This window comes from Periophthalmus magnuspinnatus, chromosome 11 (genome assembly GCF_009829125.3).
Source record: "Periophthalmus magnuspinnatus isolate fPerMag1 chromosome 11, fPerMag1.2.pri, whole genome shotgun sequence".
Classification (NCBI taxonomy): Eukaryota; Metazoa; Chordata; class Actinopteri; order Gobiiformes; family Gobiidae; genus Periophthalmus; species Periophthalmus magnuspinnatus.
Window position 1 is genome coordinate 29,178,127 of NC_047136.2, and position 23,940 is coordinate 29,202,066.

Consider the following 23,940-nt stretch of genomic DNA (forward strand, 5'->3'; position numbering starts at 1 on the left):
AGGTTTATTCATCTCACTTCATTACCTTGTGTGTACTTCTTTAGGCAGCTGGCCAAGGCTTGGAGCCTTTGTTTGGCCTTGCTTCAGGCATGGGCAAGGAAGGGGGAAAACAGCACAAAACACAGGGCAGCCTGAGACTTTATAAACAGAACACCCCACAGGTCAGGGACATTTTAGCTGAGACACATTTTCCAATTTCAACAAAGTACTCCCTGTCTTCTAGATAGGACTTGAACCAGTTTAGTGCCGTACCAGAGATGCCCACCCAGTCCTCTAGTCTCTGCAAGAGGATCTACTGTGTCAAAGGCAGCACTCACATCTAACAGCATAAGGGCTGAGCCTTTGCCTACATCAATGTTCAGGCAGATGTCATTTGTCACCTTAATAAGAGCAGTCTCAGTCCTGTGGTGAGGTCTAACATCGAAGGAGTTGTTCATCTGGAGCTGTTGTTAAACAAAGACTTTGCTGAAAAATGGCAGATTTGAGATTGGTTGGTCATTGTTCAATACTGTGGAATCAAGACTGCTCTTCTTTAGGAAAGGCTTGATAACCGCAGTTTTGGAAGCTCTGGGGAATGCTCTGGATTGAAATGACATGTTAACTGTGCAAGTGAGTGGTGACAGCAAACTATTGAGTACACACTTTAGAAATCTACTGGATAAGACATCGAGGCAGCACGTAGATGAACTCAGACTGGTGACAGACGGTTTTGTTGGTTACAGGTGCAAAGTGAGTCACTCTAAGTGTCTAGGTGGCTGTAGGGTTGTTATTTGCATTGTGAAATTTACATTTTTAATGCCCTGAACCTTGGCATTAAAGAATACTGCAAACTCATTGCACTTAGATGTGGAAATTAGTTCTAATGGCAGTGGAGCTGGAGGGTTTATTAATCTGTTTACTGTTGGAAACAGTACACGAGAGTTGTTACTGCAACTTCCAACAATGTCAGAAAAATACCTCTCTGTTGTTATACATAAAGTGTGGTTGTACATGTGCATCCTTTCTCTGTAAATCTCATAATGAACATGGAGCTTTGACTTGCTCCATTCCCGCTCGGCCCTCCGGCACTCATCATTCCTCCATGGCGCTTTCTGCTTATCTTTAACCATTTTAACCTTCATCGGAGCAATGGTGTCCAGAATATTCAAAACACTCGAAGTTACAGAGTTCAACAAATCATCAACATTAGAACATGAGGAATTTTCCATGTATCATTTCCATGAACAGTGCACCTGTGTTATCATTTATGTTTATCCTTTGTGCAACTGCAGGACCAGCCGCTGGTTTGGGAATAACAGACAGGTCAAAAAAGACAGAAATGATCAGACAGAGGAACATTCACCACATTGACATTTGAAATATTTACTCCTTTTGTAATGAGCAGGTCCAGAGTGTGCCCTCTGTTGTGGGTGGGCTCGCTGACATACTGACTCAGACCAAAGGTTTCAAGGACAGAACTGAGCTCTTTAGCTTTTCAGTCAAACACATTATCCACATGTACATTAAAATCACCTGAAATGACCAAACCATCAAAGTCTGTGCATACCAATGAAAGCATCTCAGTAAAATCATTAATAAAACTCAGACAGTGCTGGGGAGGTTTGTATATCACTAAGTAGAGTATGGAGGGGGATTGTTAGCTCCATTTTTAAAAGGAAACATACTCAAAACACCCCAATTGACAATCTGTCAGTGACCAAATTATTTCTAAAAATGCACACACACCTCCACCCTTTTTGTTTACTCGTGTTTCAGATTCAAATTTGAAATTGGGTGGAGTTGATTCCACTAGAATTGCATTACCTGTGTTTTGTCAAGCCATGTTTTGGTTAAAAACATAAAGTCAAGATTAAAAGAAGAAATTAAATCCTTAATTAAAATTTTCTTGTTTACATAAAGATCTGACATTGAGCACAGCAAGTTTCAGATTAGTTTCAGTAGGGCTGGATGTTATCTTCTTACAGGGAATGTGAACTAAATTTCTCTGATTGGACAGTCTAACTGTCCTTTTGTTAATCAGTCTATGTGGTGTTACTGTAGATATGGCTTCATTACAGGGCCTTAGCCTGACATTATCTTTATCATGACTGTATGTCCTGAGACAGCAGAGGCCCTGTGTGTCCTAACTCTTGGTGATAACTGCTCTGGGTTTGAGTGAGGGAACAGGTGAGGGCCGAGGAGGTGGAGCAGGGGGGAGTTTGGGTGAAAGAGGAGGGGGGATAGGTGGGTAGGGGGAAGAGTTCAGTATAGCTGATACCAGAACTCTTGATCGCACTATATTAGGTGTGAGGGGATCCATCTTAATTCCTGATCTGATGAGGCTTTCTAGATGGTTGGGAAAGGCCATGGGTGAAGGTGGGGAGGAAAAGGAGAGTGGAGTCCCTGGAGGGAGTAGATGTAGCAAAGGGGACCCAGGGCTGGTCTGTGGGCAATGGGGGTGATGGAGATGTTGCTGGGACTGAAACCTCTTTTGGGGCTGTCACAGACAGGTTCAAGGCCTGTGACGAGGGCCCTGGGGGAAGTGACGCGGGAGATGGATCCTTCACTTGGGAAGGTAGTGGTGCTGCTGAATCCTTCGCTGGTGGAAATGGTTGTGGTGCTGGTGATGACTCCTTCGCTGGGGGAGGTGGTGGTTGTAGTTGTGGTGCTGCTGGTGGTGCTGACACATTGGCTCGGTCTCTGTTTGGCGCAGCAGGAATGCTTCTCTCATTCCTGTTTTCTCTCACTGGCTCAGTACCCGTTCAGGCCGGTGCCCCAGAGAATGGAGTAGGTTATCTGTCAACACTCTCACTCCACCTCTGCTCAGGTGTGGGCAATTTCTTTTGAACAGGTCCTCTCGTTTCCAGAATAGATCAAAGTTCTCAATGTAGTGCAGTCCTCTGAGCACACAAACGTTGAACAACCATGTGTTCAGCTGAAGCAGCCGGGTAAATTTGTTCATTTTCCTTCTGTCCATGCTAGGAAGAGGTCCACTGATGAAAGTCTTAAGCCCCACTTTATCAAGCTCCTCGAATAATTCAATGAAATCCTTTTTCAAGATTTCAGTCTGTTCCATTCCTGTGTCAACTGCACCCACTTGCACAATCAGCTGTTTAGCTCCTTGGTATATTGACAAAACTTTTGGGAGTTTTGTAATCTCAAAAACAGTGTGACTGGGATACAAGCATGTTTGGATTCCTTTGTGACTCACATCTCTGATAGCACTGTCTCCTAACAGCAGCATATCTGACCTTGACGTTTGGCACAGATCACATGTCTGCCGCCATACTTTTGCCATCTTCATTGTTCTTGTTTTATGACAAAAATCCATTTTCTGTTTGTATATTAACATCAACATCAGTTTGTGACAGTGGTAAAAATCTGTAAGCTGTATTTTGGGTGATGTAACTATATTAGTAGCAACGGATCAATCCTAAAAAGTTCTAAAAAGCAGTGAACACCTTGGTTCCATGACAGATACTGCCGATGGTTGTTGCTGCTATCCGTTGCTGCTCCTGCTCCCGTACACATGAAGTCCCCAGATTCTAGCATGCCTCTCCTCTGACTCTTCAATTTCCCTTTCCTGTAAAAGTGCTTCGTGTTGATTGGCTTCTGTCTCCAGTCTCAGTTCACCGGTTAAAAACGAGAGGTCAAACAGTCCGCCACAGGTGCTAGGTGATTAAAAACAGGACGTAAAGCATACAACACTGCAAAAACAGACTCAAAAATATAAGCATTTGTGGCAATTGAGGGGTTAATAATTTGGGATAGTACTAAAAAATGTGGGACTAAAAGTGTTGCAACAACGCCACACCAAATCTAGTTTGGGACTAAAACCTAACTATAAGGCACACAGGTAAGCATATCAAGATGAAAGAGCCAGGTTACATCATGTTTATTTTACATATTAAAAGGAAACTGTTTTAATTCCATTAACAATAACTACAATATAAAAAATCATAGTCCACCCATACACACTCATTCAGTTCATTAACTTTACCGAGCCCAAACCCACCGCCTGAAAGACCATGCACAGAGCTCAGGTGCACCAGTGCAAGCTCTGCCCAGAACAGCGCCACCAAAAGGAGTCGACCCCACAGTGGGCAAACCTAAACTGTAAACCGAGCCAGGCAAAACAAGAGGCAAAATAAAATGAAAGGCAAAGCAAAAGGAAGGAAGACAAGGCGAAAGACAAAAGGGTGAGACAAAGTGAAAGCAAAACAAAACGACAAAGCAAAGCAAAGCAGCAGAGGCCCTGTGTGCCCTGTGCACAGATGACACCTAAAATGAATGGGGAGTTAGCATTAGTCCTACAGCTCAATGTAACTGAACCCAGCTAAGGAGGAACACTACTGATTGAGTACGATGAGCACACAAGGGCCCAGGGTTGATGGCTGAGAGTCTGCTTTACGTAGCTCACTTTCTGGAGTTTGAAATGAGATGCAAGATGTCTCGTGTCATCCTTGGCACAATGCAAACTACACAACCAAACTAATAGTTAGAGGATGCATGCTTGGAGTTGAAATTATATTTTGGAGACATTTACCTTTTTTCTATTGATGAAAGCGCACCACTGTGCGTAATGGACCTGGTACAGTGAGTACAGCCAAGTAGCGGGACTACAAGGGACAGATGCATAAGAATTTAGGAATTTTATGAATGAAGAGGTCCCATGAGGCATTACCTGTCACTGCAGATGAGGGCACACACCAACGCGCACTTGGCCCAAGGTGCAGTGTTACGGCCAAGCAGAGGAACTACATGAAACATGGACTTTAGTTTGAACAATTTTGTGAATGGACACGAGTAGTGGGTATTATTTACATGTCACCAAAGACCAGGGCACAAGTGAACGCGCTACGGGTTCAGAAGTTCAGCGCGTTGCGAAAGTGAAGCGGTGCCGAGCTGCAGTCAGACAGCGGCACTAAAAGAAGATGATTTGGGAATTTGAATATTTTCATGAATGAAGAGTAACAGATTAGGACTTTACCTGGGCATGAAGGATAGAGCTGCCTACACAGGGACCTGGAAATGCGTGTGGGCAAAAGGAGGAGCAATGAGAAAGGGAGTGCTTATATAGCTCACCAGAACTCACCGCGGGAAACCGCGGGAAACCAGGTCAGCACACCTGCAGCACAGGCCTCAACAGCTGTCTTACTATACATGGAAAATGCACCATGCACAGTCATCCTGTGACAATTCCACACATTGAAATGGCCCCTGCTTGTGCCATTAAAGCTCTGAGGTATGATAGCAAGGCTAATTGGGAAGCGTTTTATACAGTTTTACTGTTGGGCCATTCTCCAAGATGCTCCATGGAGGAGAGAGCCAGTCCTGAAGACAGATGTGACTACAGATCTTTGGGGCTTTGAGGAGAGGTTTAAGGTCCTGCTGGTACACACTTAGAGTTGTGTAGCCGCCATTATCCTGGTGAACAGCTCAGGGGACTTGCCAGTGACATTGAAGGACTGGTTCATCATCACTATGCCCATTTTACACAGGCCCCATCACCATCTGACCTGCACATGCAAACACTACTGACTCACCCTAGATCACTACAAGAAGCAATGGATATGGCTACAATGAGAAAGAGCTGTGAGCAGCCTGACAGCTGCTTTGAGGGACAATGTACAGGTAAATATGGCAAGTGTTCCAGAGGCCAATCCATCAGACCTCCAAGCTGAGTGAGCTCATTCAGCTTCACATTGGAGAAGAAACAGGCCAGGCCACAGCCACAGTGTCACCTGATCTGCTCTGGACAGCCGAGACAAATAGCTTGGGGTTGCTTCAGTGCGAGATCAGTGCAATGAAATGAGCAAGACAGCACATGGTACTCTGTCGCGGAGTGCAAGAGAACATGTTGTTGTTATGGACCACACAGGAGATGGGGAATTGTAGTACATACCCATAACAGTGGAAAATGGGAGCTGCTCTGCATTAGTAGATACTGGATCCTCAGTTAACTTGCTAAGAACAGATGTGCTGGGAGATATAGCAGCTATTACTCCCATTTCTGTCCAACGACAAACTGACTGGTGAGCGGGCCCCCATGGTCAGTGTGACTACAGTCACTTTATGGATGGGAAAATACTCAGTTTGCTGTCTGTTGTGGGTCACAGATTTGAAGAACTGTATACTGGGCCTTGATACCCTGCGGGCCCTGGACTGCATAACTGACATAAAGTGAGGAACCTTATTCTTTCCAGACAGCCACACCATTCAAATTCACAAACAACTTTCTCAAAGTGGATGAATCAGAAGAGGAGCAGCTTTGGCAGTTGCTGTTTGAGTTTAAAGACAGCTTTTCCATGTCTGAGGATGATGTAGGCTGGACTGACCTCATGGATGCAGGAGATGCACCACCCATCCGGATGAGACCACATCGTCTTCCACTGGCAAGACAAGCTGCTGCTGACAGGGCCCTGCAGGAAATACAAAAGGCAGAACTTATTGAGCCCTTAGCAAGCTCCTGGCTTCGTCTGTGGTACAGGTTTCAAAGAGACAAAACTGAATGGTGCTTCTCTGTGAATGTTAGGCCTCTCAACAATGTGACCCAGAAGGATCCTGACATTCCCAGTCAGGAGTGCATTGTTGAAAGATATCTTGGTACATGGAAACTCCTTTGCGTCTGCATTTTGTTCCTTCAGAACTGTCCTGGAGCGGATTAGAGCAACTGTACCCAAACTCCATCCTCTGCTTGCTGCTTCATGAGGCATGAAGTCTCTTTTCTGGGCCATAAGATTGGGGAAGGTGGCATGAGCACGGTGGATGATTAAATGCAAAGTGTCAAAGACAGCCTCCACATCTGTTCATATCATCAATACAAACAATAGCATTGTTGTGGTGAGGTGAAACTAAATCAGAACTAAATCGACACTTTATAGATTTTGGAGTCCCATAAACGCTCCAACCAGTAGCTCTCCGCTCCAGTCCAAGTAGCTTCCCAAAGGATTTAGGAATTTATAGTGATTTAAATCTGATTTAACTAATGTCTGTTCTCAAGTAAATGTCTAATTTTGTGCACTAATATACCGAGTCATGTTTTATGTTTAAAGGCATCTAAATATACCCCATCTGAAGCTTTTTATACTTTGCGGATGATGACATCCACATTCCCTGGAGGTGCGATGCTAACTAAAGACTCTGCTTTGTCTGGAGTCTATATTCTGAGCTTTGTTTTAACATAATCTGACCACTGAACTGAATTAGCTGGCACTACAACAGGTGAGCTAATTTGTGCTGTTAAACAAGTTCCTCTCAAAGAACATTACAGTCAGTCACTCTCACCGTTTTGTTGAAATAGGCTTCTGAAAATGTGCTGTCTTTTTTTTTTTTCTTTCAGACAATCGTAAAACCTTTTGGGTATGTAGCACGCATGTAGCGCATGTGGCTCAGAAAGAGGGTGAATTGATATTTTGGACTTGGATATTGAGTTGAGCGTTGGGCTAAATCAGAAGAGTTAAGTATCGGCTCACTGGGAGGTGGGAGAGCAGTGCAAAAACCAGACTGGAACAGATTTACTTTGTGGTTGGTACCATGTATTGCAAGTGAAACATAAAACACACAAAAACACAATATTTACAAAATCTGCAGGATTTCAGTATCAGTCTCAATATTTTACCCTTAGAGTAAGGCAAAAATAAGTGCACTTTCACAGTTTAGGTCACACAATACAACAACAATGCAGCACTATCAGCATATCATCTCCCAAAAATGGGCATACAATAGAACAAAAAATGAGGTTGCCACTGATATGGGCTTAATTGTCCATAAAATTTCCCCTTTTGTCCATATGTTAAGGTTGTGAATGCGAATGTTTGAGTCTATGGGAGGGACAGGCTGCAACAGCCTCCTACCAGACCGCAAAGGCTGTAGAGTTGAATGTGATGTTCCAGTTCTTGGTAGGGCTCCTAGCTCGCCATCAAATATTGTGCCCAACCCGAGCACACCTGGCCTGTATTAAACAGAATTACCTTTTAGAAAAAAACTATCACTTTTAGTATTAGCTGTCTTTAGTTTAGTGTACACAAAATCCATGTAAAATACTGTTGGTATAAATACAATTACAATTTAAATTGACTATGTTGACAGTAATGCACCGCGGTATATTAACAGGCACGTGTGTAATGCTAATGCTTTGTAGCACTTGACAACCAAACAGACTCACCAAATCCCCTTGTTCGCGTCAGAACCCGCGGTCTTTACTCAGCGTCCGTGATAATGGTAGTGGCTCCTGTGAGTTTAAAACACGTAACGGTAGGTTTAGGAGATGGATGGTGGTTGTTATTGCAAAAAATAGCGGAGACACGGTACCTGTGCAGCTGCCCTGTTGCGCTTCCTCCCAGCTCTGACTGGAGAGAAGCGCAGCTGCATTGTATAAGCGCCATTAGCGTGTGATTGGCTGAGGTGGTCACGTGAGGGGGCTGAGATTATACGGGGCGTTTACTGATATACAGGAAATGGGAATTTGCAGTTACTATAGGTAAGTGGATTTTACACCTGGGTTACAGGTAGTTACAGTGGGGCAAAAAAGTATTTAGTCAGCCACCAGTTGTGCAAGTTCTCCCACTTAAAAAGATGAGAGGAGCCTATAATTTTCATCATAGGTACACTTCAACTATGAGAGATAGAATGAAGGAAAAGAATCCAGGAAATCACTTTGCAGGATTTTTAATGAATTCATTGGTAAATTTCTCTGTTACATAAGTATTTGGGCACCTACAAACAAGCAAGATTTCTGGCTCTCAAAGACCTGTAACTTCTTCTTTAAGAGGCTCCTCTGTCCTCCTCTCATTACCTGTATTAATGGCACCTGTTTGAAGTCATTATCAGTATAAAAGACACCTGTCCACAACCTCAAACAGTCAGACTCCGAACTCCACTATGGCCAAGACCAAAGAGCTGTCAAAGGACACCACAAACAAAAATGTAGACCTGCACCAGGCTGGAAAGAAGAAGCAGCTAGTGTGAAGAAATCAACTGTGGGAGCAATTATTAGAAAATGGAAGACATACAAGACCACTGATAATCTCCCTCTACCACTGATAATCTCTGGGGCTACACGCAAGATCTCACCCCATGGGGTCAAAATGATCACAAGAACGGTGAGCAAAACTCCCACAACCACATGGGGGGACCTAGTGAATGGCCTGCAGAGAGCTGGGACCAAAGAAACAAAGCCTACCATCAGTAACACGCTGTGAGGGACTCAAATCCTGCAGTGTCAGACGTGTCCTCCTGCTTAAGCCAGTACATGTCCAGGCCTGTGTGAAATTTGCTAGAGAGCATTTGGATGATCTAGAAGAGGACTGAGAGAATGTCATATGGTCAGATATAACCAAAATATAACTTTTTGGTAAAAACTCAGCTTGTGTTTGGAGGAGAAAGAATGCTAAGTTACATAGAAAGAACACCATACCTACTGTGAAGCATGGGTGGCTCTTTCATCTTTATATTGCGGCTCTGCGTACCTTGGGAAAATTAATTATAAGCATTTAATTGAAGTGTACTTTAGTTAGTTTTTTTTAATTTTTTTTATTGTTTTTAAATTTTCCACCATGAACTATATTAAAAACAAACACCGCTCACACCTCACAGATGACACCTTACAGTTGTGCAGAAAGATGAAAGTGACTTTGTACAGCCCCAAATTGCAAATACCATAGTTGTTTATACAAAGCATAAAGGTAAAATAAATAAATAAACAAACAATATATACAGTGTTATCTTCAGTTTCGATGTCAAAAAGTATTTGCGGCTCCCAGTGTTTTCTTTTCCGTGGAAACCAGGTCCAAATGACTCTTTGGGTGGCAAAGGATGCCGACCCCTGGTCTATATGGCGTGTGTGGTATAAGACATATGTTCAGTAGTAATGTCTGTGTAATCCCTCAGTTGCTAAGGTCTGATCTAGTAAGAGAGCGTTCAATAGTAATGTCACATGACACTCCTTGGCCACTGTGACCAAGAAGAGCTGGAAACAGACACCTCCATCTCACCCATCCCCCAGACCATACACACAGACCACACCTGCAGACCACACCCACAGACCACAGACCACACGCTCACCTGCTCGTTTATTTCAACGGATTTTGAGCTAAGACAACATTTATGATCTGAAAATACGTAAAAATTGCCACAAAATTCAACCTTTGTGAAAGCTATAGAAAGCCCAGTTAGTCGAACACGAGCTGTTTGTGATTACATTGCGCTCTATGAGAAAAATCTAAACTTTACACTAGCAATACCCTATCCAGTTATTTTAATAGAGCCAAAGGCTCCTGTGGTCTGTGATGGAAATTCCCCCAGTGAAAAGCAGGAAGCACAGAGAAGAACCAAACCACCAGAAGTAAGACAACAAACATTTAACTGAGTATTTTACATGTTTTTATTATTATTGTTTTCACAAAGTATTAGAGGGTCTGAACATTTACAACGGAACTATCCCTGCAGTCGACCCCTGCACATGCACCTCCTGCTTTCAGGGCTCAACGGGGCTCAGCGCTGCAGGAGAGTGGTGATCTGTCGGTAAATCTCAGAGACTTTGAGCCCATACACGAGCGGGTTAAATACAGTGGGAATCATCACAGATGACAGGGAGGCCGCAGTGCCCAGCTTCTCAAGGGCAGGGCTCGCTCCAGCGCTGGTGGATACACGGCGGTGCAACAGGTCGAAGGCTGTGCTCAACAGGAAGTTGAGAAACACAGCGATGTGTGGCATACACGTGGCCAGCGCCTTACGGCTAAAGGAGCGTGAGCGGAACAGACAAACCCACAGGATCTTGCCGTAAGAAAAGACAACGAATGACCCAGGAACAAACAGCACTAGCACCACCATGAAGAGGCCGTACACCGATGTAAGCCGGGCCATGGCGCCTGGACAGCTCACGCTGATCACTGTGTATGGGTCGCAGTAGATCCGGTGCACTGCGTGGGCGCACAGAGGCAGGCGGCTTGCCAGAACAACTGCAGTGCCAACTAGAGCCAGAGGACACACCCAGCAGAAGAGCAGCAGGCACAACACGCGCCAAGGAGACATGAGCACAGTGTACCGCAGAGGAAAAGTGATGGACATGTACCTGTCCAGAGCCATCGCCCCCAACAGCATAAAGCTGGAACTGCCCACTGTGTGCAGCAGGAAAGCCTGGGTTAGACAGGCCCCAAGAGAGACCTGGACTGAGCCAAGACCCAGGTCTAGACCAGGTCTTAGACCCATCTGGCCCAAGTCTCGCAGGAGCTGGGGATAGATGATGCTGCTGGCCATGAGTGAGTTTGAGAGAACGGCAGCAATGAAGATGAACATGGGTCTGTGCAGAACACGCCGGGTAACAATGACAAAGATCACAAGAGAATCACTCAGAAGCACAAAGAGCCACACGAACAGAAGCAGCAATAACAGCAGCCAGCGCACTGGCAGTAGCTGCTCAAAACCCAACAAGACCAACGATGATGAAGAGGAGGAGTTCATCTTCAGCACCAGGGGAAAGACGTTCGTGAACAGATCAGGGTTGGGACCAAGACCAGGGCTGGAGAAGGTCCAGATAGGTCCTCCTGACCAGGATCCTTTGTGATCAAGTGTAACTGACAGTATCACTCTGTATGTGTTACAGTAAATTGCTGTGGAGTGTCTGATGATAAATCCAAAAGATTCACAGAAATTGCTTTAGACAATGAAAACACAGTTTAAATGTGTGCTTCTTTGCTTCCCTTAGAAATAAATGACGATAGTGAGCTGTAGGAGAAAGACATGGACCATAAAGTGCATAAAAACCATTGCAGTATTATATCACTATGCAACTGTCACAATCACTATGATTCACACAATCACTTATTTATACAGTATTTGAAGGCATTACTTACTATCATTCATCTCAGCATTTCTGATTTTGTTAAAATTTTGTAAAAGTCTAAAAGAGTGGACAGTGACTGTAACTGTGCAATGTATCTGTGTAAATCAGGGACTACAGATAGAAATGCTTTAGCTCTGATTTGCTGCAGGACATCTGTTTTTTACGAGCTTAATGTCTGTGTGCATTGTCCCTTCAAATAAAGACTAAATTAAACTGTACAAACATGTATTTTTTTTAGCAGACGTTACAAATATATATGTAATAAAGTAAGCTATAAAAATGTCACAAATTGTCTGAAAAATCACAAATTTGTCAAAAGAAATGTTTTTGAAGAATTTGGTGAGAAGTAAAACACTAAACATGGTTTAAATTTAAAGACTTGAACCAGTCTACAAGTACTTAACAATTGTGTATAGGTTTTAAAATAAAACAGAACAAACAAGTCCCTTCTGTCAGTTTTGATTCATAACTCTATTGTTTTTGCAATGACCAAATCTTAATATGTTATTACTTCTCCTAAAAACAGTGGCACAGTAAATGAAATAACAAGAGAAAAGTAGCTCATCTTTCGGGCTCCAAAATTCTATATTTAGTGAAACAAAACATTTGAACAAACTGCTTAAAATGCTCCACAAAGCTGTATTCTAGTTTTCACTAAATTAGGGTTGTAAAAAGTATGGAAAATCAGATACTAATCAATACTATAACTAGTATTGAAACTAGTTCTCATTTGAGGTATCGATACTAAAAATGTCCCATTCACAGGACAGAAATCAATCTTTCCTGAATAGAATGATCTTGAGCTATATCTTTCAAGTATAAGACACATAGACTAGTATACACCCATGGACCACTATGAACCTACTGCACACCGAAGGATTACACACATATAACACACATGGAATAGAACACAAAGTACAACATTTAATGTGGAAAATCACATTGTATTGCCTAAATATAGATTATTTTTTATTATCATTGTGGTGTCAGAATCTGTATCAAATCTATTCCTTAGTACCGAAATTGAGTTTGAAATTTTAGTGTCATGACAATACTACATTGAACTAAACCTATAACAAAGATGAAGTGTAAAATATTTAAACTCTTAAACACAATGAAACATGTTAAAAACTAAAGTTAAAAATACTGCAGAGAAAAAGTTATGAAATTGTGAATCGAAAAATACGTTCAAACTTGCCCTGTTGTGACTAAGTTAGAAGCGTTAAGACCCTCTCAATAAAGTTGTGTAAATAAATGGTTTTGAGCTTGCAATTCCTTAGATTAATCTGAAAGAGCTTTATGATTATGTGGTTCTGAAAAGTCTAGTTCTTGTTCTGTTCTAGTCCTTGTTTAGTCCTGGTTTAATCCTGGTTTGGACCTGGTCTAGTCCTGATTGTCCTTTTGTGATTAGGTAAGAAGCACTGAGAGCATATCATACCCTCTAAATGCAAGGATACATGTAATTAATATATGAATAAATATTTACAATTCCTGACATTAAATTCTAACAGAGCTTTTGTTAATATATCATTCTGAAAAGTCCTGGTTTAGTCTTTGTCTAGTACTAGTCTAGTCCTGGTCTAGTCCTGGTCCAGTCCTGGTCTAGTCCTGGTCTAGTCCTGGTTTAGTTCTGGTTTAGTCCTGGTCTAATTCTAGTTCATTCCTGATCTAGTCCTGGTCTAGTTAGATGTAATGAAATGGCTGTGAAAACTAAATATTTGTAATTCCTTTGATTTGCAGTTGAATTAAAATCTAACAGAGCTTTTGTTAAAACATGGTTCTGAAAAATATGGTTAGACTGAAATAAAGTTTAAACTTGGAACAACATCGTTTTTAAGCTATGAACCACAGCACGTCATTTCACATAAGACCTTGAATTATAACATTAAATAACTTCATCTTGAGCTGTATCAGAACAAGTATAAGGCCACACAGACTAGTATATGCCATGGACCACTATGAGCTTACATTTTTGGAAAAAAATTAACCTTAGACAAATACAGGTAAAAAGTAAAATACCAAAGTGTAATCGTTTCATTGTGTACAGATGAGAGCGAGAGAAGGAGGGAGAAAAGGAGGGAGAGACAAAGCGCTAAAGGAGGATGGACTGGGATCTAAGGCCACTTTAAGGAAAGTCCGGATCCTCCAAGGACCTTGTTAAATCAGAAAAACAACATTACTTCAGAGACCAGAGACCACACCAGAGACCAGACCAAGGATTAGACCAGAGACCAGACCAGAGACCAGACCTAAGACCAGACCAAAGGTCAGACCAAAGACCAGACCAAGGACTAGACCAGGGACTAGACCAGAGACCAGACCAAGGACTAGACCAGAGACCAGACTAGAGACCAAACCAGAGAGCACATCAGAAACCAGACTCAAGACCAGACCAAGGACTAGACCAGAGACCAGACCAAGGACTAGACCAGAGACTAGACCAAGAACTAGATCATGGACTGGACCAGAGACCAGACCAAAGACCATACCAGAGACCAGACCAAGAACTAGACCATGGACCAGGCCAGAGACAAGACCAGAGACCAAATCATACACCAGAGCAAGACCTAGACAAAGGACCAGACCAAGGACTAGACCAGGGACCAGACCAGAGACCAGACCAGAGACCGGACCAGAGACCAGACCAGAGACCACACTAAGCACTAAACCAAAGATCAGACCAGAGACCAGACCAAAGACCACACCAGAGACCAGACCAAGGATGAGACCAGGGACCAGACCAGAGACCAGATTAGAGCCCAGATCAGAGACCAGACCAGAGACCCAATCAGAGACCAGACTTTAGTGGGACGAAGAGGACTAGTTGGGACCGACGTGGACTTGGAAAGACAAACATATTTACTTTATCCATACCCAGACCAGGTCTAAACCAAAACTAAACAAGGGCCAAGACCCCAACTAAACCAGGATTAAACCAGGACTAAACCAGAACTAGACCAGGACTAGACTAGGACTTGACTAGGACTAGACCAGGACTAGATAAGGACTAGGCCAGGAGTAAACAAGGCCTAGACCAGAACTAGAAAGGAACTAGACCAGGGCTATGTCATCATGACTGGTGGAACCAGGGAAGAAAGTCGCTCCAGGTAAAGGGGTTTGAGGGCACAACTCAGTGCAGCACAGACCACTGCAATTAATGACCATGGGCGTTTTGGAACAGGAAGAGGTTGGAGCAGACCAGAGTGCAACAAGTGGAAGGCTTGGCCCCGGCACAAACCTGGCAGGCCAAAACAAAGGCTTTAGTTTCTTTGTCAGCTGTTGGCCACCAGAAGTAGCATTTCAGGAGAGAGAGTGTTCGGTTGACTCCAGGATGGCATGAAAATTGTGAAAAGTAGACCCATTCCAGTACTTCAGTGGCATGTGTTAACCTTGGCAAGTGGTCTCCCATTCAGAGGTAGGGCTGTCAGTGGCCTTTCTAGTGGTTCCAAACTTAACCCAGACTGCTCAGTCACTTGTTGGTCTAAAAAGTCTTCCTCAGGACCGGAGTCAATAAGAGCTTGAATGGGTAGAGTCAGTGTTTTATAGCACAGAGTGGCATCAATGTGAAGTCTACTGTTCTTTTTACCTGGGACAGGGTTTTGGCCCATCAGTACTCCCAGACCTACTGATGAGCATGACCTTTTTCGGTTAACTGGACCGGTAGCTAGAACATGACCTTTCTTTTCATAGTACAGGCATTCACCCACCTGGCAACGTTGATGATGCTCCTCCGGAGTAAGACCTGTTCGGCCCAATTGCATAGGCTCCCCTGAAAGGGATACGGAAGGAGGTTGGGTTGCAGTGGAGGAACTGGGCGGCGTACAGCATTGGAGGAAAAAAGGCATTTCTCTCTTTGATGATTTTGCAGACAGTTGTCAATACAATTAGCTAGGGAAATCAGACATTTAAGGTCAGCAGGGTCACGAGAAATTAGTTCATCCTTTACTTATCACTTAGCCTTTTGACAAAAACAGCTTTAAGTGTGTTGTTGGTCCAATTAACATGGTATGGTATGGTATGGTAAGCTTTTATCTGAAACAGGGACAGTGCACGACATTACATTGACCTTAAAAACCGGAAAGATGTATGGTGCCAGGTTATAGCATAAATACTAATTTCCACCTGTAGTCCCTGGACAGGCTGATGTTTAATAAAAATAAGTTTGGTGTAGATGGATGAGAAACCCGTAAATCTATGATACATATATCAAATACAACACATCTCACATCCAAATATGACATTTCTAAAAACATTCAACTCACACACACACTTCCATACCAAATTATTCACACACACAAACACTGAGTTCTGTAGCCAGTGTCCAAAATTCAATGGTATAGTCTGCGACTGATCTTGCACCTTTTAAGAGACTTAACAGGTGGAAAGAGCCACCAGTTTGATAGTCTGGATGGTTTAAGTTCCCCCACAAACTCATCATAAATCACTTGGTCAAAAGAGAAGTTAGAAAATTTTGCCTCAGCCTACTGAAGTGGTCTCCATTTCAATAATCCACACACATAACGGATCTTAGCACGGCAGTGGCTAGGCTGACCTGACTAGGGTCCATGCATCTAGACTCCAGATGAGCAGAAGAGGTTGATCCAGGAGTGAGGGTTCTTGCAGCAGAGGCTAAAGACTGGAGAGTGAGCAAAACAGAAACCTGGTTAGTCAACCAAGTGACTTGTTGGGTCAGGGCTTGGTTACATTCCAACCAAGTCTGAATACTTTGTTCATGTTTACTGATCATGATTCCTTAGTGCACATAACACTCATTGCACAGTTCCCATTATTGCACATAACACTCATTGCACAGTTCCCATTATTGCACCATACAAAATATTGTATTCATTCTATTCATTGCACAGTCCCCATTATTTCAGTCAGTTTGGCCACCCATTCAAGACATTTTATACCCATACCCTTCATATTTTGTCCATACATGCAAATATGTCTCTATAAAAAAGTTAAAATCACAGCCACTTTAGATGAGTGCATGTTTGGTGTGACAGAGTGAGCCCTTGTCCTATTAATCTCATTTGTTCATTTCCTATAATTTTTCAATATTCAACTAAACAACTAGACATAACTATCCCAGATTTGTTTTGTTTAGTTTTGCAGTTAGTCTACCATAGCAAAAGACAAAGTTTAAATCTGTTTGTGTTTGTGGGCACCACTTGAGCTCTGTGTTGTCAGAGTATGGATCACTCCAAGTATGGTGTGTTTGAAAAACTTCAGAGAATTTTCAGACAGTTTGAGATTCCTGTCTTTTTCAAATCCACAAACACTTTAAGACAAAAACTGGTTCACCCAAAAGACAATACCCCGAGCCATAAACAAAGTAATGTGGTCTAGTCCATTCAGTGTAGTGAAGAGTGCAGTGAGTGTTACATTGGAGAAACTAAACAGCCACTCCATAAGAGAATGTACCAACACCAGCGTGAGAGTTCCTGTGGACCCCAGCCTGTCATACATCTCCATCTCAAAGCCACTAACCACTCCTTTAAAGATAGTGTAGTTCAGATCTTAGCCAGAGAAAAGAAATGGTTTGAGAGGGAAGTTAAAGAAGCTATTTTTGTTAGGAAAGAGAATCCTTCCTTAAACAGAAATGGAGGCCTGAGACATAATCTCTCCCCCATCCATAACTCCATCCTCAGACTCAGAACAATGAGAACAATAGCAGGGTTGTTAAAGGCTGGATAGGGTAGTTTCAGCTGAAACTGGAGACAATAGCTGTTTACAGCTTCAGTGTGGTTAGCCCCTCCCCTCAGATAGATATAAGTCAGTGGCCACCAGCATTCTGACCAGAACTGAAGAAGCGACTTGGATGAGCAGCGAAACATTTTCACTCATACAACGATTTGTCCAGTTGACAGATTTAAACTTTAAACAGACCTGGGCGACTGAGGGTTTACAGAGACACTTAGTCTACCATAAATTTAAACACCACACTGGTCATAGATCACCTCTAGTGGCTCGTGTGGTCCTTGCTAAATTATCTTTATATTTGATGTACTTTATTTGTTGTGGGTAAGTAGTTAAACAATAGACTAAACAAGGACAAGACTGGGACTAGACCAGGACTAGACCAGGGCTAAACCTGGACTAAACCAGGATCCAGACCAGAGAGCAGCCCAGGTTTCAGTGGGACCAAGGGGACTGGCTGGGAGCAACATGGGAATTGGAAAGACACAAATAAATTTACCTCAGCCATAACAGCCAGATGAAAACAAAGGTGAAAATAGTGTGTGCCATGTTTTATCAACACACTGAGACATGTCTTTGTGTTGCCAGGTTCTTTAAAACAGCTGTGCTCAGACTGCGGAACTGAGCACCTGCTAAACAGCTTCTCTGTGAGAAAGGGGTTTTGCTCCTCTTTTAGCATGTTTAGCTGTTTGACGTCATTTTTCAAATGTTTGTGCACATGTTAAAGTGTATTACCTCAGAGTTTGGACCTTCACCTATTCCTGTCCCCTGATCTGTGAAACAAAGGTATTTAGAGACACTATTATAGTCCAAACTAGGTCAATTTGCAGCTTTGTGGTAATATATGTGTACATCTGAATTTGTGCTGCCTTCATTGGCTTCTGCAACTACTTGTACTTGGTGACATCACGAGAGACTTTCCTGAATACAGCCTGGGTGAGGAGTGGATTTGCAGAAAGAATCCACAAGAGTCTATTTTTCCCAGTGAACATGTGAAAATGTGTGTGTGTGTGGGGGGGGGGTGTGGGTGTGGGTGTGGGGGTGTGTGTGTGTGTGTGTGAGGACAGGAAAACTTCACCTGTACATGTGTGTGTGTGTGTGTGAGTGAGTGCATGTGGGTGTGTGTGTGTGTTTGAGTGTGTGAGTGCATGCAAGCACGTGTGTGGGTGTGTGTGTGTGTGTGTGTGCATGTGTGTTTCTGTAGTGTGTGTGTGTGTGTGGACAGAAACACTTCACCTGCACATGTGTGCGTGTGTGTGCATGCGTGTGCGTGCGTTTGTGTATGTGTCTGTGTGTGGATACTTCACCTGTGCTTGTGTGCCTGTGTGTGTGCGCGTGTGCGCCTGCATGCACATGTGTGTGTGTGTGTGTGGGTGTGTGTGTAGACAGAGACATTTTACCTGCACGTGTGTAGATGCTTCTCTGCAGACGTTGTTGTTAGATGTTGTTATGCTCAAGTGGTCAGTGTTCAGGTGGTCAGATGGTGAGGTGGTCAGTTGCTAAGGTGGTCAGGTGGTGAGTTGGTCGGGTGGACAGGTGGTCAGGTGCTGAGGTGGTCAGGTGGTCAGATGGTGAGGTGGTCAGGTGGTGAGGTGGTCAGGTGGTCAGATGGTGAGGTGGTAAGATAGTGAAGTGGTGACGTGGTGTGGTGGTCAGGTGGTGAGGTGGTCAGCGTGGGCCTCACTGCTTCAAAGCATGCGACTGGAATGCTACGTGAGTCTTTTCAGTTGCAATAGTAAGAGTTTTATCCTGGGCCTTCTCTAGGGCTCATTTATATCTATGTCCTGTAGAAGGTGCAGAAAGGCTGAAATGTGTTGGTGTTTAAGAAATCACTAGCCATTTTTCAGTGAATGCATTTTAACACTTTTTTTTGCACTACACAAGGTGAGGAGTTTAAATCCTAACACAGCACACAGTCAGGAATTTTCAGATCAATGGTGTCTTGAAGAATAAAGATTAAACATTGGCCTATATCACTCAAATACAAGTGGGTAAAGGAGATGGCAAAAACAATTATACCATGGTTAAAAGATCTTAAACACTGTTTTTGCATAAACTTTGACATAGTTTTATTATACATTATACAAGTTACAATATGATCCAATCAGAAGTAATTTTTTATTCAATGAGCCTCTACTAAAAATAAATCAAATTAATGCAGTCTCTCTTTTTAAAAATATATATATTTATTGATTTTTTATTTAATGTTTGAGTTCTTATCAATAATTCTGATTCAGCTGTAGCTCAGTCCTGGTTCAGTCCTGGTTTAGACCTGCTTCAGTCCTGGTTAAGACTTGGTTTAGTCCTGGTTTAGTTCTGCTTTAGTCCTGGTTTAGTCCTGGGTCAGTCCTGGTTTAGACCTGGTTCATTCCTGTTTCAGTTCTGGTTTAATCCTGGTTTAGTCCTGGTTCAGTCCTAGTTCAGTCCTGGTATAGTTTTGGTTTAGTCCTGGTTCAGTCCTGGTTCAGTCCTGGTTCAGACCTGGTTCAGTCCTGGTTTAGTCCTGGTCCAGTCCTGGTTTAGTCCTGGTGTAGACCTGGTGTAGTCCTGGTTTAGTCCTGGTCCAGTCCTAGTTCAGTCCTGGTTTAGTCCTGCTTTAGTCCTGGTTTAGTCCTGGTTCAGTTCTGGTTCAGTCCTGGTTCAGTTCTGGTTCAGTTCTGGTTCAGTCCTCGTTCAGTCCTCGGTCAGTCCTGGTTTAGTCCTGGTTTAGTCCTGGTGTGGTCCTGCTTTGTTCCTGGTTCAGTCCTGGTTTAGTTCTGGTTCAGTTCTGGTTCAGTTCTGGTTCAGTTCTGGTTCAGTTCTGGTTCAGTCGTGGTTCACTCCTGGTTCAGTTCTGGTTCAGTCCTGGTTTAGTCCTGGTTTAGTCCTGGTGTAGTCTTGCTTTGTTCCTGGTGTAGTCTTGGTTTAGTCCTGGTTCAGTTCTGGTTCAGTCCTGGTTCAGTTCTGCTTCAGTCCTGCTTCAGTCCTGGTTCAGTCCTGGTTCAGTCCTGCTTCAGTCCTGGTTCAGTCCTTGTTTAGTCCTGGTTCAGTCCTGGTCCCGGCAGCTCTGATTAGTTTCACAGGTGCAGGAGTAAACTTTGGTTGCTAAGCGGTGTTCCAAACTTGTGCTGATTGGCTGCAGCCAGAGATGCTCTGCCCGGCAACATTGGCGCGTGAGTTTGGTGAGAGTTTTGGTGAGATGTTAGAGCAGCACATTCATTAAAGAGATGGGACCAAACCGCCAAGATGTGGGGACTTCAACAGATGTGCTTTGGAGCCAATAAGGAGTATTTTACTCTTATATCGTTGAGTGTGTTTATTGGTGCTGTGATGGCCTGCAGACATCAGTGAGTGCAGTGGGACAGGTGGAACCGGGTTTTGTAGACAGATATATTGTCAAGTGGGAGAATGTGGATAAGAAGCATAAGTGAACCTAAGACAGAGCCTTGGGAAACTCTGTGGTGTAATGATGATGGTGCTGATTTAAAGAGGGTGTATATTACGTGTATGGGCTATTAACTGCTAACACATCACATATTTTAAATCACCATATTACCATATATTGCTTTAAAAATGCTATAATTGACAAAAAAAACCCCAACATATTCACATGTTTTATACGTTTCGTTTTTGCCGTTCTGAGTCTCCCATCCCTTTGCTCCCTGCACTAAATGACTCCCCCTTGAGAGAGCTATTGCTACAACCACTATTACTACTGCTACCATTACTACAGCTACTGTTACTACAGCTACTATTACTACAGCTACTATTACTACAGCTACTATTACTATAGCTACTATTACTATAGCTATGTCTCGGTTTTGCTGCTGGACAGGTGAATTTCCCTGGCTGGGGATTAATAAAGTATTTATCTATCTATCTATCTATCTATCTATCTATCTATCTATCTATCTATCTATCTATCTATCTATCTATCTATCTATCTATCTATCTATCTATCTATCTATCTATCTATCTATCTACAGCTACTATTACTACAGCTACTATTACTATAGCTACTGTTACTACAGCTACTGTTACTACAGCTACTATTACTACAGCTACTATTACTACAGCTACTATTACTATAGCTACTATTACTACAGCTGCTATTACTACAGCTACTATTACTACAGCTACTAATACTACAACTACTATTACTACAACTGCTATTACCACAACTACTATTACTACAAATGCTATTACTACAGCTACTATTAGTACAACTGCTATTACTACAGCTGCTGTTAATACAACTACTATTACTACTATTGCTATTACTACAGCTACTATTACTACAACTGCTATTACTACAGCAAACTATTACTACAGCTACTTTTACAACAACTGCTGTTACTACAGCTAAGATTACAACAACTACTGTTACTACAGCAACTATTACTACAACTGCTATTACTACAGCTACTATTACTACAACTACTGTTACTACAGCTACTGTTACTACAACTGCTATTACTACAGCTACTATTACTACAGCTACTGTTACTACAGCTATTGTCACTCCAACTGCTATTACTACAGCCACTGTTACTATAACTGCTATTACTACAGCTACTATTACTACAGCTACTGCTACTACAGCTACTATTACTACAACTGCTATTAATACAACTGCTATTACTACAGCTACTATTACTACAACTACTGTTACTACAGCTACTGTTACTACAACTGTTATTACAACAGCTTCAGCTATTATTAATAAATTACTACTAGTACAACTACTATTACTACAACTGCTATTAATACAGCAAACTATTACTACAGTTACTACTACTACAACAACTATTACTACAACTGCTTTTATTACAGCAAACTATTACTACAACTACTATTACTACAACAGCTATTACTACAGCAAACTATTGCTACAGCTACTATTACTGCAGCTACTACTACTACAACTATTACTACAACTGCTATTACTACAGCTACTATTACTACAACTACTGTTACTACAGCTACTGTTACTACAACTGCTATTACTACAGCTGCTATTGCTTCAGCTATTATTACAACATTACTACTACTACAACTACTATTACTACAACTGCTATTAATACAGCAAACTATTACTACAGCTACTATTACTACAACTACTATTACTACAACTGCTATAACTACAACTACTATTACTACAAATGCTATTACTACAGCAAATTATTACTACAGCTACTGTTACTACAACTACTATTGCTGCTACTGGGGTGAGTCGGCTCAGGTCTGTACTTTGATCCCAGCTCTGACAGGCGCAGTACTTGTTTTGTGTCCTGGGGCAGGACACTCCACCTTCTTTGCTTTAGTATAAACGTGGTGCGTGTGACTGTAGTGATAAACGCAGCCTGGCCCATAAAGTGCATCACAACCAGTACAAAACTAGTGTTTTATAGGTGCACTCTCCCGGGTGGACGGTTCGCCACCTGCCTGTCTCATGGAGATATTACTGCTTTGCCTGGAATTTTCCACAGTATTACATTATAACGACAGATTAATTATTTTTTATTAAATTACATTGTAATTTATTTTTTTAAATAATGCATCAGATGCATAGAGCACTTTAGTTTTTTGCTTTACTCATTCACTCCACACTCTGGAGTGACACTAGTCACAGCTGCCCTGGGACAGACTGACGGAAGCGAGTGTCTTGTCTTAGGACGCAACGACATTTTTTGTCACTTTTGCACAAGGATGTTTGGTTTTATAGGTAAAAAATACTTGGGCTGATGTACATGCCATACTGTAGAGACAAGACGGTTTCAGAGCATCCACCAGAAAACTTATAGAGCACCTTTAACTGGCGCCAAAATATAACACCTTTTATTTAAACCAATTATACTGTAAGAAACAAATTAAATCTAATCTCCCCGGTGAGTCTTCTTGGATGAAGAGGTCACGTGAGGACACCTCTGTTGCAGTTCTCCGTGTGCCCTGTAGGAGGCGCCACCAGACCGAGTGTGAGCTGAACCCTGCACGCGGACGCACACACACCCGCGCGCCACTGCGTTTAGAGAAGAATAAAGATGCGGATAAAAGCTCTAGAAGTCAACGTCTTCATTTGTTTTTTGGGAAATGTCTCAGGATTCGGTCTGATTCTCTGGGATTTTCATCAAAAATCTCCAAAAGTCAAATCCACAAATGTTTTCTTTTCCCCCTGACTATTTCTATCAGTGACAAGGTCCATTCTCCCGCTGTATTTATCCATCCACACCACAACATCTGGGAGGGCATCTGACACACCACAACGTCTACAAATGAACATTTGACCTGCCCTCAACAACAGACAGGGATACAGGAGGATGGGAGGGCATCTGACACACAGGAATACAGGAGGATGGGAGGGCATCTGACATACAGGGATACAGGATGGTGGGAGGGCATCTGACACACACATGTTGCACGTTGCGGTCTGAGAA

General features: G+C 42.6%; 1 protein-coding gene and 1 long non-coding RNA gene across 2 annotated transcripts in view; one reads left to right on the forward strand and one right to left on the reverse strand.

The window, feature by feature from the left end:
* The window catches only part of LOC117378631 (proteasome subunit beta type-7-like), a 273,780-nt gene that overhangs the window by 66,178 nt on the left and 183,662 nt on the right, over positions 1 to 23,940 (forward strand). The window lies entirely within an intron of this gene.
* Positions 7,425 to 8,341, reverse strand: LOC129456642 (uncharacterized). Its single transcript, XR_008648874.1, has 3 exons — positions 8,293 to 8,341; positions 8,147 to 8,212; positions 7,425 to 7,933 (listed from the first exon to the last, which is right to left on the reverse strand). It is a non-coding gene; the product is annotated as an uncharacterized LOC129456642 (long non-coding RNA).